Genomic DNA, 15,826 nt, shown 5'->3' with positions numbered 1-15,826 from the left:
ATGTGACCAGTGCAAATTAATATACCTCTTCATCGCATTATACCCTAGTCCATCTCCTAAAATATAAGCAATCAAAGCACACTTCCATTTCTTTTCTTCTGCATCCACCTCTACTTTGTCTAATTGAACCATAGGCTGTCTATCTACGATTTGCGGTAGGATATAGGAGAGTGACATACCGTTTATAGCAAATCGATTCTTCTGAAATAAAGTTGCCCATGAAGCTTTATGCTCATCTTCCTTTCCTTTTACCACATCTGTCTCTAATGATTTCTCCAATGGACTTACTTGAACTTCAGTTGCTTTGTGCATGTTTACTGTTCCATTGGCTGGAACTGTCATAGTAGCTACAGTAGAACCAACTGAGACTGGCGATGTTAGATCTAGCTTCTTAGAGATGTTAGAATGGCTCGAAGTGGAACCAATTTCACATGCAGTACCTTCCTTAGCTATATCTGTATTTTGAGATGAAGTTGGTAAAGTAGCTACTGGAGCTACTTTTCCCATCAATGGTTGATTTCCTATAATTACCAAGCTTCCTAGAGTAGGTAATGGATATTTACGTAATCGACCCCTTCCCCTGCCTCTTCCTTTCGCCATGGCTACATTATCGGCGTATGTTTAACTAATGTGCGCCGAGAGCATTTTGAAGAAGAAGAGATATGTATCAGATTTTTTTGTTAGCTTGAGTTTTACATGATTACCTTTATGAATTAGATTTTATTCTTTTTAATTTTTAAAAAATATATTTTTTTAATGCTTGTTATTACTACTGAAATTCATATATAAAGAAATAAATTTACACTGCTGTAATGATCCGACCGGTCGTTTTGAACATTTACACTTCGCTCGCCAGTTCTCGAGCATGACTAGTCCTGTATAATGTAGTATGACTTATGTTAATCGTCGGTTTTGGTTTCAGGATAATTGGAATAGATTTAGAAGAACAATTCTCAGTTTGAAGCTTTAAATTTGAAAGGTTTGACCAAGTTTTGACTTTTATTATTCGATATTGGATTTGGATTTTTATGATTTGGTTAGCTCTGTTAGGTAATTTTGGACTTGGGAGCGCGTCCGGAATGTATTTTAGAGGTCCGTGGCAGATTTAAGCTTGAATTGGATAAATTGAAAATTTGGCATTTCTCAGTCGGCAGTGGAATCTTGATATCGGGGTTGGAATAGAATTCCAAAAGTTGGAGTAGGTTCGTAGTATCATTTGTGATGTGTGCAAAATTTCAGGTCATTCGGAGTTGATTTGATAAGTTTCAGCGTCGTTTGTGACATTTGAAAGTTACTAATTTCTTAGGCTTGAATCCGAGGTTGACTTGGTGTTTTAGTGTTTATTTGAGTGATTAAAAGGCTCGACTAAGTTTGAATAATCTTATGGGATGTGTTGTCATGTTTGGTTGAGGTCCCGAGGGCCTCGAGTGAGTTTCGGGAGGTTATCAGACCAAGTTCGTGGTTTGAGAGTTGCAGATTTTCTTCTGTTATGTTGCAGAGGTTCCTTCTTCGCGATCGTGTGAGGAGACTCGCGATCGCATAGGCATTTGTGGAGGCAGTCAAGTTTGTTCTTCGCGTTCACATATAAAGGGCTGCGATCGCGATAGTTGATCAGGTGAAGCATCGCAAACGCATGGGTTAAGTCGTGTTCGCGTAAGGTTAAATGGACCAAAGCTGGGGCCATACGTTTGTTTTTCGCGAATGCGTTCAGTGGTCCGTGATCGTGTAGGAGTAAGGGGAAAAGCATCGCGTTCGCATAAAAAGCGATGCATTCGCGTAGAGTTATTTCTGGAGCCAGCAAAATTTGTTCTTCGCGATCGCGATGGTCTTTCCGCGATCGTGATTAAGGAAAATACCTGCGCAGAATGTACATAAAGCCATCTTCGCGATTTTTAGGCCATTTCTCACTATTATTAGACGGGTTTGAAGCTTTTTGAGAGGATTGAAGAGGAATTCTAAGGGAAACACTTGGAGGTAAGATTTTTGAACTCAATACTCGATTCTATGGTGATTTCTAACTAATTAGACATGAAATTAGTGGGATTTAAAGATAAAAATTGGGGAATTAGGGCTTGAAATTGGAGAGTGTAAATTGAGGATTTGAAGGGCCATTTGTGGTCCGATTTTGATGTTCTTGGTATGTATGGACTCGTGGGGGAATAAGGATTCTATTGATGTGATTTTTATCAGGTTTCGAGATGTGGTCCCGGGGATCGGGTTTGGCCAATTTTGGGATTTTTGAGTTAATTTGATTATTTTTGCTTGGGCTTTGTTCCTTTAGTATGTATTAATGATGTAAAACTGATTTTGGTGAGATTTGGTGAATTTTGAGGCTGAATCGAGAGGCAAGGGCATCGCGGGCTAGAGTTTGGCTTTGCTTGAGTTAAGTAACACTTTCAAACTTGGTTCTGAGGGTTCGAAACCCCGAACTATGTGTTCTATGATTACTATTGAGGTGACACAAATGCCAAGTGACAGGCGTGTGGGCGTGCACCGTGAGAATCGTGGCCTGGATCATTCCATGGCACTGCTTAGTGACTCTTTCTTGCTGATATCTGTGTTGTAATTATGTAATTAAGTTAATGAGCTGTAAATCATGCTAATTATCATGTTAAGGATCCACGCCAATACTGTTGATACCCGAGAGGTCGTTTCTTGCTATCATATCATTAGCTTCATTGATATTCTGTACTCTGTCCCGTTCATGCATATTATATCATGACTCAGTCTCGATTATTGTTATTTGGCACATCATATTGTTGTTCGGGCTAGTATCATGACATTTTGAGCCCGTGTGTGTGAGACTGGAGAGTGATGACTGAGTGAGGCTGAGAACCTGATATTGAGTGATAGTATGGGATCGGGCTGCATGCCGCAGCGAGATATTGAACATGCCTTCATTGGCTTGTTATAGCGCTTGGGCTAAGCGGATCCCCTCTAGAGTCTTTATACCCCCAGTGAGCGCAGTTGATATTATTGAGGGATGGATCTTTCCTAGATATGGATCTTGTTCGAAGTACTTATAATCTGGAGATGGATCTTCTCCATAGACCAGAATAGCCTTCCTCGGTACTAGATGACTGTTGTCAGTGATGTGTATATATTCCAGGATGGATCTTCCCTGGGCCTTGTAAGCTATATATAGTACCGAGTGGTTGTGAGATTGCTATTGTTATTATCTAGAGATGGATATTCTCTATAGGATGGAATGGCCTTCCTCAATACTGAGTGACTGCTGTTAGAGATGTATATATTCCGAGATGGATCTTCGTTGGGCCGTATGAGCCATATACAGTACTGAGTGGACGAGCATTTGAGATTTGTGGGCACATGAGGCATACAACATGGTGCATTTCATATAGCATGTGCAATTGCCTGTAGACGTAGCAAAGTTACACTTCCTTATCCTATATTTACCTGCTCTATTTTACTATTCGAGCTGTTTATTTAACTGAAAGAATGCCTACGTTTATGTACATTATTTCTTACTTTTGAGGAGGTTGAGTTCGTCACTACCTATCAGTCCAAAGGTTGGACTTGTTACTTACTGAGTTGGTGTACTCACATTACCCCCTGCACCTTGTGTGCAAATTCAGGTACTTTGGATCCAGTGGTCGTGGTTGATCGAGGCTTCTGACTTAGGAGATTATTAAGGTATTTGCACGGTGTTCACAAGCCTTGGCTTTGTACCTTATTTTTTATTCAATTGTATTTCAGTTGCTCCCTTACATATTATATTAGACTATGTATTTTCCTTAGACGCTCATGCACTCAATGACACCCCGGTTTTGGGATGGAATGTATCTATTCTTGCAATTGATTATCTTTCAAATAATTATTTAACTATTAAAAGCTCTGATGACCCAAAAGTTCATCACTTAATTTACAAGTTAATTTTGTGTTTCGAGGCCTTAAAAACCTCTTTTTATCTCACCTCGATTTGTGTGCATGGTCAGAGCGTATATCCGGAACGCGTTTATGTGAAAAATTGATAAAATACTAATTTGGCCTTTAAAATTGAATTTAAGTTGACTTCGGTCAATGTTTTGGGTAAACGGACCCGGACCCGTGATTTGACGGTCCCGAAGAGTCCGTAGAAAAATATGGGACTTGGGCGTATGCCCAGAATTGAATTCTGAGGTCCCAAGCCCAAGAAATGAATTTTTGAAAGAAGTTGTTTAACTGAAATTATAAGAGTTTTTGGAAATCAAAAGAGGTTTGAATTTGATGGTATCTGACCCCTATTTTGGTTTTGGAGCCCGGTACAGGTCTAATATGGTATTTACGTTGTGCCTGTAAAATTTGGTTAAAAATGGAATTCATATGACGTGAATTGGACCCTCGGTTGTGAAATTTGGAACTTAAGAGTTCTTGAGATTTTCTTAGATTTTGATGCTAAAATCATTGTTAAAGATGTTATTTTGGTAATTTGATCACACGAGTAAGTCCATATGATGTTTTTAGAGTAGTATGTATGTTTGGTTTGGAGCCCGAGGCCTCGGGTGAGTTTCAGATGAAGTTCACGATGTTTTGAAACTTAGAAATTCTGCTATCATAGCTATTGTAGGTGCTTAGGAAATTCCTTCTTCGCGTTCGCAAAGGAACTCTCGCGAACACGAAGAGCAAAGTGGGACTAAAGGAAAATTCCTTCTATGTGAACACGAGACACAGGTCGCGAATGCGAAGCCTTGTGGGTGTTACCCCTCACAAACGCGGACCTGTTATCGCGAATGCGAAGGACATTTGCCAGGGAACTGGGGGAAGGGAAAATGCTCTACGCGAACGCGGCAATTGGCTCACGAGCGCGAAGGTCAGGGAGGTGAACCTTCGCGAACGTGTACATGTGACAACCCAGCCAGTCATCTTATGAGTTACCGCCCCATTTCCCCCATTTCTGCTTCTTATTGCTTTGTCTATTGCTTCTAGATGTGTTCGGGTGGGTTGGCTCGCGTTCGGAAAGGATTTGATAAGGTTTGAGACACTTAGTCTCTTTTGAGGAAGCTTAAGTGAAAAAAGTCAACCAGATATTGACTTATATGTTAGAGGGCTCGGATGTGAGTTCCGATAGTTTGGATAGCTTCAAGAGGTGATTTAGTACTTAGGAGCGTTATCAGAATGAGTTTTGGAGGTCCAGAGTAGATTTAGGCTTGAATTGGCAAAATTGGATTTTTGGCTTTTTTCGGTTGATAGGTGAGATTTTGATATCGGGGTTGGAATGGAATTCCGAGAGTTGCAATAGTTCCTTTGTGTCATTTGGTATATGTGTGCAAAATTTCAGGTCATTCGAACGTGGTTTGGTTGGGTTTTTGATCAAAAGCGTAATTTAGTAATTTTGAAAAATTAGGCTTGAATCCGATGTGTTTTGGTTGATTCGGTGTTTATTGAGGTGATTTGAAGATTGGTATAAGTTTGAATAAGGTTTTGGGAGATGTTGGTACTGTTGGTTGAGGTCCTGGAGGCCTCGGGGTGATTTCGGATGGTTGACGGAGAGTTTGAGATTTTTTTTGTGAAGCTGCAGATTTTTTGCTTCTAGTATTTCCGCACCTACGGTTTGGGGATCGCATGTGCGATGGAAGGACTGTAGAAGCGGTCAAGGAGGAGAAGGGCAGGAGCCGCAGATGCGGTTGGCTGAACGCACCTGCGATGGCGCAGGTGCGGCTATTTGGTCACAGATGCGACTTTGGTCACTTAAGTGGAAACCGCATGTGTGGTGTCTTGAACCACAGAAGTTCGTAGATGCGGTTGATGGACCGCAGGTATGGAAATGGGTGGGTCAGAAGGTATATATTGTTTCCTTCGCGAATTTTGCTAGGTTCTCAATTTTTAAAGATGGGAACGGGGCTAAGGCAGTGGAATTCAAGAGAAATCAAGGGATATCAGTTGGGTAAGTTCCCTAAGCTTCATTATTTGGGTTTATGATCATTTTTCCATTGTTTAATCATGGTATTAGTGGAGATTAAGGAAAAGAATTGGGGATTAGGGCTTGAGATTAAGAGACATTAAAATGGGAATTTGAGGGGTCATTTGGACTCCGATTTCAGTGTTCTTGGTATATATGAACTCGTGGAGTGATAAGGATTCCGTTGATGTAAATTTTATCAGATTCGGTGACGTGGGCCCGGAGGTCGGGTCAGGTCAATTTCGGAAATTGTGCTATAATTTGATTAATTTAGCATGGGCTTCGTCCCTTTAGCCTATTCTAATGTTATGATTCTGATTTGGGTAGATTCGGCGCGAGTTGAGGCTGAGGCGAGAGGCAAGGGCGTCACAGAGTAGTATTTTCACCAGTTTGAGGTAAGTAACCACTGTAAATCTAGAGCTGAGGGTACAAAACCCCGGCATTTGACTTGTTTTGATAAATGCGGTGACGCACATGCTAGGTGACGAGCGTGTGGGCGTGCACCAGTAAGGATTGTGACTTGGTCCGTCCCGTAGCAACTATTAAGCAGTGTATTTGATTTGGAACCTTATGATATTTCGTACTTTAGTCATTTATACTATATTATGGGTTGCATGCCATGTTTGGGGCCTTGTGCCAACCTGTTGAGACCCTTAGGGGCATTTATACTGTTTCTCATCACTCTACTTGTTTGAAAGCATATCCTCAGTCATGTTTTACCTGTTTATTGATTAAAACTGGTTTTACCACTCTACTTCTTAAATGTGAGGACTATTTGGACTGAGTTCCCTAATTTCTACTATTTTGCCCGAGAGGCCATAGTCTGAGTGATACCTTGCCCGAGGGGCCCATTTGGGACATTTTCACTGATTTCACTCTTCTTTTAAAATAAGCCTTTGTTGAAAATTTGTTAAGTATATGATTTCAAGTTTTCCAATTGAAACTGAAGATTTTATAACGAAAATGGTTTTAAACTGTGGAGTTTGATCCACAGTTTGATATGTTATTCTGTTGTTATTCCTTTATACGATTTTTAACTGCTCGTCACTGCTTTCAGACCTTATTTACTTTAGTTACTTTGAGTTGGCATACTCACGTTACTCTCTGCACCTTGTGTGTAGATCTAGGTGCCCGAGCAGCAGAGTGAGGGTCCTCAGCTTATCTAGAGTTTACCGGAGATTGCAAGGTAGCTTCATGGCCTCCGCAGCCCTGCTTTCCTTCTTCCTATCTTGTTCTTTTCTGCATTTTAGACTCATGATGTATTAGATAGACAGTTAGTTATGAGAGGCTCTAGACTCGTGACACCAGATGTCTGGGCTGTGTTGTCTTATGTTTTATTGACTTCCGCATATTTCAGTTGTTTTAAACACTTCTTATGAAAATTTGGTATTCAAACCCGTGTTAGAAAATGATTTTATGAAAGGAAATTTGTTGTGGTTATATGGTTAGGTTGGCTTGCCTAGTAAGGTGATAGGAGCCATCACGACCGGTATTCGGGGTCGTGACAATACATTAACTCGCGAACGCGAAGGCTCTTCTAGCCAAATCTTCGTGAATGCGACAGACCCTTCACGAACGCAAAGAAGGTTTGTCCAGCGATTTAAAACAGAATCAGAATGTAAATTTAACCATATTTTCATATCTTCTCCCCCAAAATCAGACCCTAGGCGATGTTTGAAGAGCAAATTCAACACCAAATCATAGGTATGCATTCCTAAACCTACTCCTTCATTTTCCATCAACACCCATTAGATTTCTAGGCTTAAATATTGTTCTTCCATGGTTGGAATTGGGAATTTGGGTAGAGTTATGGTTTTTTGAATAATTGGAATTTAGACCTCACTTTGGGATTGAATTTCAAAACTAATTGCATATTGAGTCTCGTGGGTGATCGAGTTTTGGTCTGAACCTCGAGTTTTGACCAAGCGGACACGGGGTTGATTTTTGAATTTTTGGGAAAAATGATAGAAAACCTATAATTAAGCATTGAGTATGAATTCTTTAGCATTTATTGATGTTGTTAAATTAATTTGGGCTAGATACAAGTAAATCGGAGGCGAATTCTAAAGAAAAAACATGTTTGAGGCTTGAGTTGGTAGTGGAAGTTCGAGGTAAGTGTTTGGCCTAACCTTAGCATGAGGGAATATGTGTTGTGTCTTATTTGCTATGTGTTGGTGTCGAGTACGACAAATAGGCGAGGTGACGAATATCTATACGTTGGTGTCAAGCATGCCCGTGAGTCTTATATTCAGATTTGTTGTGATTTTATCATGTATTGATCATGCTTAACTTGATGGTTAGCAACCGTGGTACAAGAATTATGATGAGTTCTTAGTAATTAGCAATTGTGAAGTATTGGCTCAGGTCGACATTTATTTTGTGAATTAACTGTTGAAACTGGATTGATTGTAGTTGGTTCCTTTGCCGGGATGTTATTGTTATGATATTGTTTCCCTTGCCGGGATATTGTTGTTTTATTATTGTTCCCTTGCCAGGATATTATTGTTTCATCATTGTTCCCTTGATGGGATTATTTTGTGATTAGTGTTGATTTGTATATTGGCATCGGGTTGCACGCCGCAACAATATTATATGGGATCGGGTTGCATACCGCTACAAGGAGTAACAAGAGAAAACAGGTGGGGTCGGGTTGCATGTCACTACAGTATTATATGATTTCGATCGGGTTGCGCGCTGCAATATTATTATATGATTTGGATCGGGTTGCACGCCACAACAATATTATGTGATTTGGATCGGGTTGCGCGCCGCAACAATAAAGAATAAAAGTGGATATTGATTCGTTACTGTTTTCCTTATTCTTACTGATGCGAAAACTTTAAGATGTTCTTTATGCTTTTCTCTTGAGATTCTATTGGTACTTGATATTCCCCGCATCATGTTTCCCCTTCCCATCTTTAACTGTCGGTTCCCGTTATTATTATTTGCCGTTTATGCTTAAACTGCACAGGTTTATTTGGTAGTCTTGTCCTAGCCTCGTCACTACTTCACCGAGGTTAGGCTCGACACTTACCAGCACATGGGGTCGGTTGTGCTGATACTACACTCTGCACTGTATGCAGATCTCCGTATCAGAGCTTTGGGACCATAACGAGGTTGTTGCCTTTAGTCCAGCGGGGATCCGAGGTTGTCCTGTAGACGTCCGCAGGCCTTGGCATCCCCTTCTATCTTTATATTCTATTTTTATTTACTTCAAAGACAGACTTGTATCTTTCTTTTCCGACCACTATTTGTAGTATTCGTAGATGGTGTGTGATATTGTGACACTAGTTCTGGGTAGAGTTGTATTTTGGGATTTTTCGCACTAGTATTTGGTTAAATTATTAGATTTCGTCTTCCGCATTTATTTTATTATTATTATTATTATTCCGTCGTTGATCGCATGTTAATTTAAAATTGTTAAAAGGTTAAGGAAAAAGGGTAATAAAATCTTTAACACTCGGCTTGCCTAGATTTCACGAGTAGGTGCCATCACGACTCCCGAGGGTGGTAAGTCCGAGTAGTGACAAGTTGGTATATGAGCTCTAGGTTGCTTAGGTCTCACAATTCATGGACAAGTTTGGTAGATTCTGAGGGATCAGTACGGAGACGTCTGTGCTTATCTCCTAGAGGTTGCAGAGTTAGGAACATTTTCACTTTTATTTATATCTGTCATGTGGTTTGGTTTCTCAATGCTAATTGAACTTCTACTATGTTCTTTCGTAGATGGCGAAAACACGTGCTTCTTCATCTGCTGACCAGCAGCCCGAGCCCCCAGCAGCAGCTCTCACAAGGGGCAGAGGATGAGGCTGAGGCCATGCCAAGGGCCGAGGTAGGGGCAGAGCTCAGCCTAGAGCAGCAACACCAGTAGCAGAGCCTCAAGTAGAGTTTGATGATGAGGTTCCGGCCCAGCAGTTCCGATGGGCCCAGCTCAGGTTCTTGTGATGACCTGGCCGGTCGTCTTAAGAATTAATGTCCCGATCCCCTATTAACTACTTCCCCAAGTTTAATTCTGCTAATTCGATTCGTCGAGATGTTCAGTTTTGAGTTTCGGAGAGTTTTGGGACACTTAGTCCCTAAATGAGAGCTTAAGTGTTGGAAAGTTGTTCGTAGTCAGAACAATATGAAGACGGTCTCGGAATAGAAATCTGATGGTTCCTTTAGCTTCGTTAGGTGATTTTGGGGTTGGGAGCGTGTTCGGAATGTGTTTTGGAGGTCCGTAGCTAATTTAGGCTTGAAATGCCGAAGTTTATTTTTTTTAAAGATTCCAGTCCGATAGTGAGATTTTGATCCGAGGGTTGGAATAGAATTCTAGAAGTTGCAATAGTTCCGTCATGTCATTTGGGACGTGTGTGTAAAATTCCAGGTCATTCAGACGTGGTTTGGTTAGGTTTTTGATCAAAAGCGTATTTTGAGGAAAATTGGAGTTCTTATGCTTAAATCCTTGATTAATTCGAGTTTCCGATGTTGTTTTAGGTGATTTAAGGATTGATACAAGTTTGAATAAGGTATAGGTGATATTGGTGCTTTTGGTTGAGGTCCTAGGGGGCCTCGGGATGATTTTAGATGATTGACGGAAAGATTTTTGAAGTTGATATTCAGAAAATTGCTGGTGTCTGTTATAACTGCACCTGCGGTTTGGGTTCTGCAGGTGGGAGCCGCAGAAGTGGCGTAGAGACCGCAGAAGTGGATGTTGGTGTTGTCTTGAGATTCCGCAGATGCGGAAGGAGTACCGCAGAAGCGGTTTTGCGTCTGCGAAAAAGAATCGCAGATGTGGCTCCTGGGCAATTAAATGAAAGTCGCAGATGTGACGTGATTTCCGCGGAAGTGGGACCGCATGACCGCAAATGCGGAAGTCGCTGGGCAGACCATATAAATAGTTGCTTTCGCAAAAATTGGCTATTCTTCCACCATTTTTGTCCGGGTTTGAAGCTTCTAAGAGGGTTTTTTTGAGGAAATCAAAGGGAGATCACTTGGAGGTAACGTTCTTGACCTTATAACTCATTTCTATATGATTAAAGACCTAATTAATGGTGAGAAATTTGGGTAAAATGGGTAATTAGGGCTTAAGTTTAAGAGACCTTCAATTGAGGATTTGAGGGGCCATTTGGACTTCGATTTCAGTGTTCTTATTATGTATAGACTCGTGAGAGTACAAGGTTTCTAAAAATATAAATTTCACCCGATTCCGAGATATTGGCCTGAGGGGCATTTTGGTCATTTTATATAATTTCGCATATTAGCTTAGAATTTAATTGTAGAATCAGTTACTTGAAATGTTTTTTACAATATGCAATTGAATTGAATAGATTTGGGTCATTTGGAGTCGGATACTCGTGGCAAAAGTATTGTTTCGAGTTGATTTTGAGCCGGTTCGAGGTAAGTGGCTTGTCTAACCTTGTGTGTGGGACCCTCCCCTTAGGATTGGTATGTTTGGAAATTGAATTGCCTTGTGCGTGAGGTGACGAGCGCGTAATTGTGCAAATTGTTGGAAATCCGGTTTTTCTTAAAGTATTTATTAGCATATTTCCTTTCCTGCTTTATTATACTTACAAAATTAGCATGTTGTTAGTTAGGAAAGCATGTTTAGTTGATTTAAATTGCCTATCTGTTTAAATTGCCTTAATTTCACTATGTGAAGCAAGTTAGGCTAGAATTACTTGATTCCTTGATATGAAAATTTCATTTCTGAATATCTTCTTGCTGTTGCTGCGTATTTACATTGGGACTCCAGATGTGGGATTCCGGTAGCTCCCCTCTGTCTGTTTACTTTGGGACTACGGGTTAGATTCTTGGTAGACCCCCCTGAACAGTTATATGGAACTACGGGAATGAACCCGGTAGATTCCCCCAGTACTAGGTATTTACATTTGGGACTACAGATCGGGATTCCGGTAGATCCCGCGCATTGATAGTTGGACTATGTGATGGGATTCCCGAGAGATCCTTCGGACGTATATATGATGGATTACGGGACGGTATCCCGGGAGATCCACTGGACAATTGTAATTGGGACTACAGGACGGTATCCTGGAAGGTGCCCGGTTATTATCTCTGTGTTGAGCTGTATTTCTTTCCATGGCTTGTTTTGTCTCTGATCTAGTTGTTGTTGTTACTGGTAATTCTATGTTATTTCTTACTGTTGCACTTATTTATGCTGTTTTATTCCACACTGTTAACCCTTATATTTATTTAATCTCAGTAGGGCCCTGACCTTCATCGTCACTACCCAATCAAAGTTAGGCTTGGCACTTACTGAGTACCACTGTGGTGTACTCATGCCCCTTCTGCGCATGTTTTTCATGTGCAGATCCAGGTACCGCTGATCAGGTCTACTATCGTTGAGAGAGGTGACTACTTAGAGACTCCGAGGTACATCTTCCGCGTCCGCAGACCAAGGAGTCCCTTTCTATTTCTGCCTTTAGTATTTAGCCCTTCTGTACTTTCTGTTTTTATTAGAAATTCCAGAGTTAGAGCTATGTAGTATTTCTTTCATTTGCTTGTGGTTCATGGGTTTCTAGGTCTTGGATTTATATTTGGTATTGAGAGTTAAACATGGTATATGCCGAATGGCACATTCAGACACTGTTATTGCTTTATTTATATTTTTAAATTGAATTACTTCCGCAAGTCTGGTTATCTTCCACAAAGTTAGGCTTACCTAGTCGTAGAGACTAGGTGTCATCACGATAGTTCACGGAGGGCGAACCATGGTCGTGACAAGTTGGTATTAGAGCTATAGGTTCATAGGAGTCATGGATCACAAGTCGGTTTATTAGAGTCTCGCTGATCGGTTTATTAGGAAAATTCCACTTCATTTGATTTCCTTGTCGTGCGATATTTTGACATCACCATTATAAACTTCTGTCTTCTATTCTCTCACAGATAGTGAGAACATGTGCTACTTGAGATGATTAGGCACCCGCGCCCCTTACTACAGTCGTTAGAGGCCGAGGACGCGCATGTGGTGCAACTAGAGCACCTGCGTGAGCTGCCGCCAAGGTACCACCAGCGGATCTAGGCGGAGTCTAGGCACCTGGCACGCCTACTGCCACTACTACTCTAGCCCTTCAAGAGACGTTGGCTCAGTTCATAAGCATGTACACCACCTTGGCTCAGGCAGGGTTGCTTCCCTTTGCTGCAGCCACATCCCAGGCCGGGGGAGGAGCACAGACTCCCACCGCCCGCACTCTGGAGAAACGAGTGCATGTTGAGCAGGTCCCAAAGATCATTCCAGCACCGCCTACAGTACCAGTTCAACCCGAGGATGGGGCAGCTGCTTCAGAGGACGAACAGCGGAGACTTGAGAGGTTCAAGAAGTATGATCCTCCGGTATTCAATGGATTAGCATCAAATAATGCCTTGGGATTTCTAGAGGAGTTCCACCGTATTCTTCGCACTATGGGTATAGCAGGATCTAGCGGGGTTTGTGAGCACGTGATTTTTGCCTCACGAAAACAACTCCAAAATAAATCAAAAATAAAATTAATCTCTTTTACTGTGCAATTTTTAGAATTTGTGTGGTGTTTGTTAATTATTTGTGTTGTCCGTAAATGTTTGCTTTGTTATAATTAAACAAAAATAAAAATAAAAATACATGTTTCATGCATATCTAGGATTTAATTATGCATTTAATAATTGATTAAAATTAAAATTGCAAAAATATGCATTTGTTCTAATTTTAATGTTTCACTATGTGATTAATATTTTTTTGTCTATGTGTTAATAATTGTTAAAGGTTGATTAATATTTTGAAGGAGTAATTTTGTTTTTTAAAATTTTAATTAGGATTTTAATAATTAAAGAATAAAATTGGAAATTAAAAAAAAAGGGGTGGAAAATAATAGGCAAAATCGGACCTGGACTGAAATCCAGGCCCAAATAAAATCAATTCCCCACAGCCCAATCAAAATACCCGGCCAAGTCCAGTATGCATACAACCAAACCCAAACGACGCCGTATGGGCACTTCAAATCTGGGCCTTTGATTCGTTTCAATCAAACGGTCCAGTTCAGCCATTGATTAAATGAAACAACGACGTTTTAAGGTATCAGATCTGAACCGTTCATCTATCTTGATCCAACAGCCTCATGAACTCATCCAAACCCGATCCATATCACCCCCGAGCTGACCCCTTTCCCCCAACTTAAACCAAACAACATCGTTTGGTTAAGTGAATTGATCTCAACCGTGCATCTTAATTGATACAACGGATGAGATCAATCCACCCCACTCGTATATAACTCCAATCCACACCCCAACCCCCCAAACCAAGTACCCCACCCCTGTGTCCTGTTCATCATCTCTTTCAAGAGATCTGATGAACTCTGCCCTTCACCACCGTACACCGCCTACCGGAAATCGCCTCACGGTGGTTCCGGTAGTCCAAACAACCCCACCTTAACACCCCAGACTCCTCACAACCTCCTCTTCACGGATCTGGCCTTAGTTTCCTTCGAATCAGACCCCAACTCTCCGAATCTTAAATCGAAGGTTGGTCTGAAAACCTTATCCTCTCCAATGGCCTCCAAAATAACACCACAGCTTCCCCTAGATACCCTCACCACGGATCTGTTAGTTGCATGGCTCGAATCTTACTGGAACTGCTCGAATCTTCATTTGAAGATTCGAGTAAGACCTGACCCTATCCTAACCTACCTCAAACTCACACTAGTTACCCACCTGACCTCCCTCGTGCCTAGAATACCATTGGTTTGATTAGAATCTGCCCAGAAGTGTTCGATTTAAGATCCAAAAATTTGAAACCCTAAAAATTTTCCAATCTTGGAATTTTTCCGATTCGAGTGAAGGATTGAGGTCTAAGAGACTTTAATCGAGGTATTCTCAACTGAGAATACTTCGAATAAAGTCTGTTCAGTCTAAAAAATGTCCGAATCCATCTGTGTCTGAATAAATTTGAAGATTCAGAGGTTTTTTTCTATTTCTTTTGTGTATTCTACGTGTATTTTATGTTTGTTTCATTAGTCTGTGAAATTTTTTATATTTTTCTAGTCAATTCTGTGATTCTGCCTTATACCCGTCTATTTGATCCTAATTATACCATTGTTTCTGTCAGTATGATTATTTACAATGTATGTAATCGACTCGATTAAGTTCGTCGATTAGTTATATTATGAATTCTCGTTTATGATAATACTGATTGAAACAATCTGTTTCTATTTTTATAGACTGTTTGTTGACAAATGTTGTAGATAATCAGTTTAATTAATACTCGTCAATTAAATCACCTTTGTTTATATTTCGATGAGTCTGTCAAAATAAATGTTGTTGTTATAAAATAAAGACTATAAAGTAAAGACAAGTATATAGAGAAACTGATATATTATTCGAATTCAAACTGATGTACATAATGAACTGAAATCTCTTCTATTAATAGAAGAAAGGAAGCTGCTCCGTAAGCTGCTGTGTAAGCTGCTACTACAAGCTGCAGTGTAAGCTACTATAAGCTGCTGTGTAAGCTGCTACAAGCTGCTGTGTAAGCTGCTGCTATACCAGATATGGATAATCTTCTACTGAGAGCAATATTTATCCATAACGGAGTACTGAATGGATAAGCTTATTATACCCGGTATGGATAATCTTTTACCGGGGGTAATGTTTATCCATAACTGGGTACTGAAAAGATAAGCCTATTATACCCGGTATGGATAAACTTATACTGGGGGTAATGTTTATCCATAACCGGGTACCGAAGTGATAAGCTTCTTCAGGAAGCTTATTTCCAATATAGTACTAAATAGATAAACATATTTACGGTGGAGTCCCATATGGATAAGCTTCTTCAGGAAGCTTATTTACAACGGAGTACTAAATGAACATCCATAATATAATATATTTATAACACTCCCCTTGGATGTTCATTAAAAGATCATGTGTCTCATTAAAACCTCACTAGGAAAAACCACG

Source organism: Nicotiana tabacum, chromosome 11 (genome assembly GCF_000715075.1).
Source record: "Nicotiana tabacum cultivar K326 chromosome 11, ASM71507v2, whole genome shotgun sequence".
Classification (NCBI taxonomy): domain Eukaryota; kingdom Viridiplantae; phylum Streptophyta; class Magnoliopsida; order Solanales; family Solanaceae; genus Nicotiana; species Nicotiana tabacum.
This window is presented reverse-complemented; position numbering follows the sequence as displayed.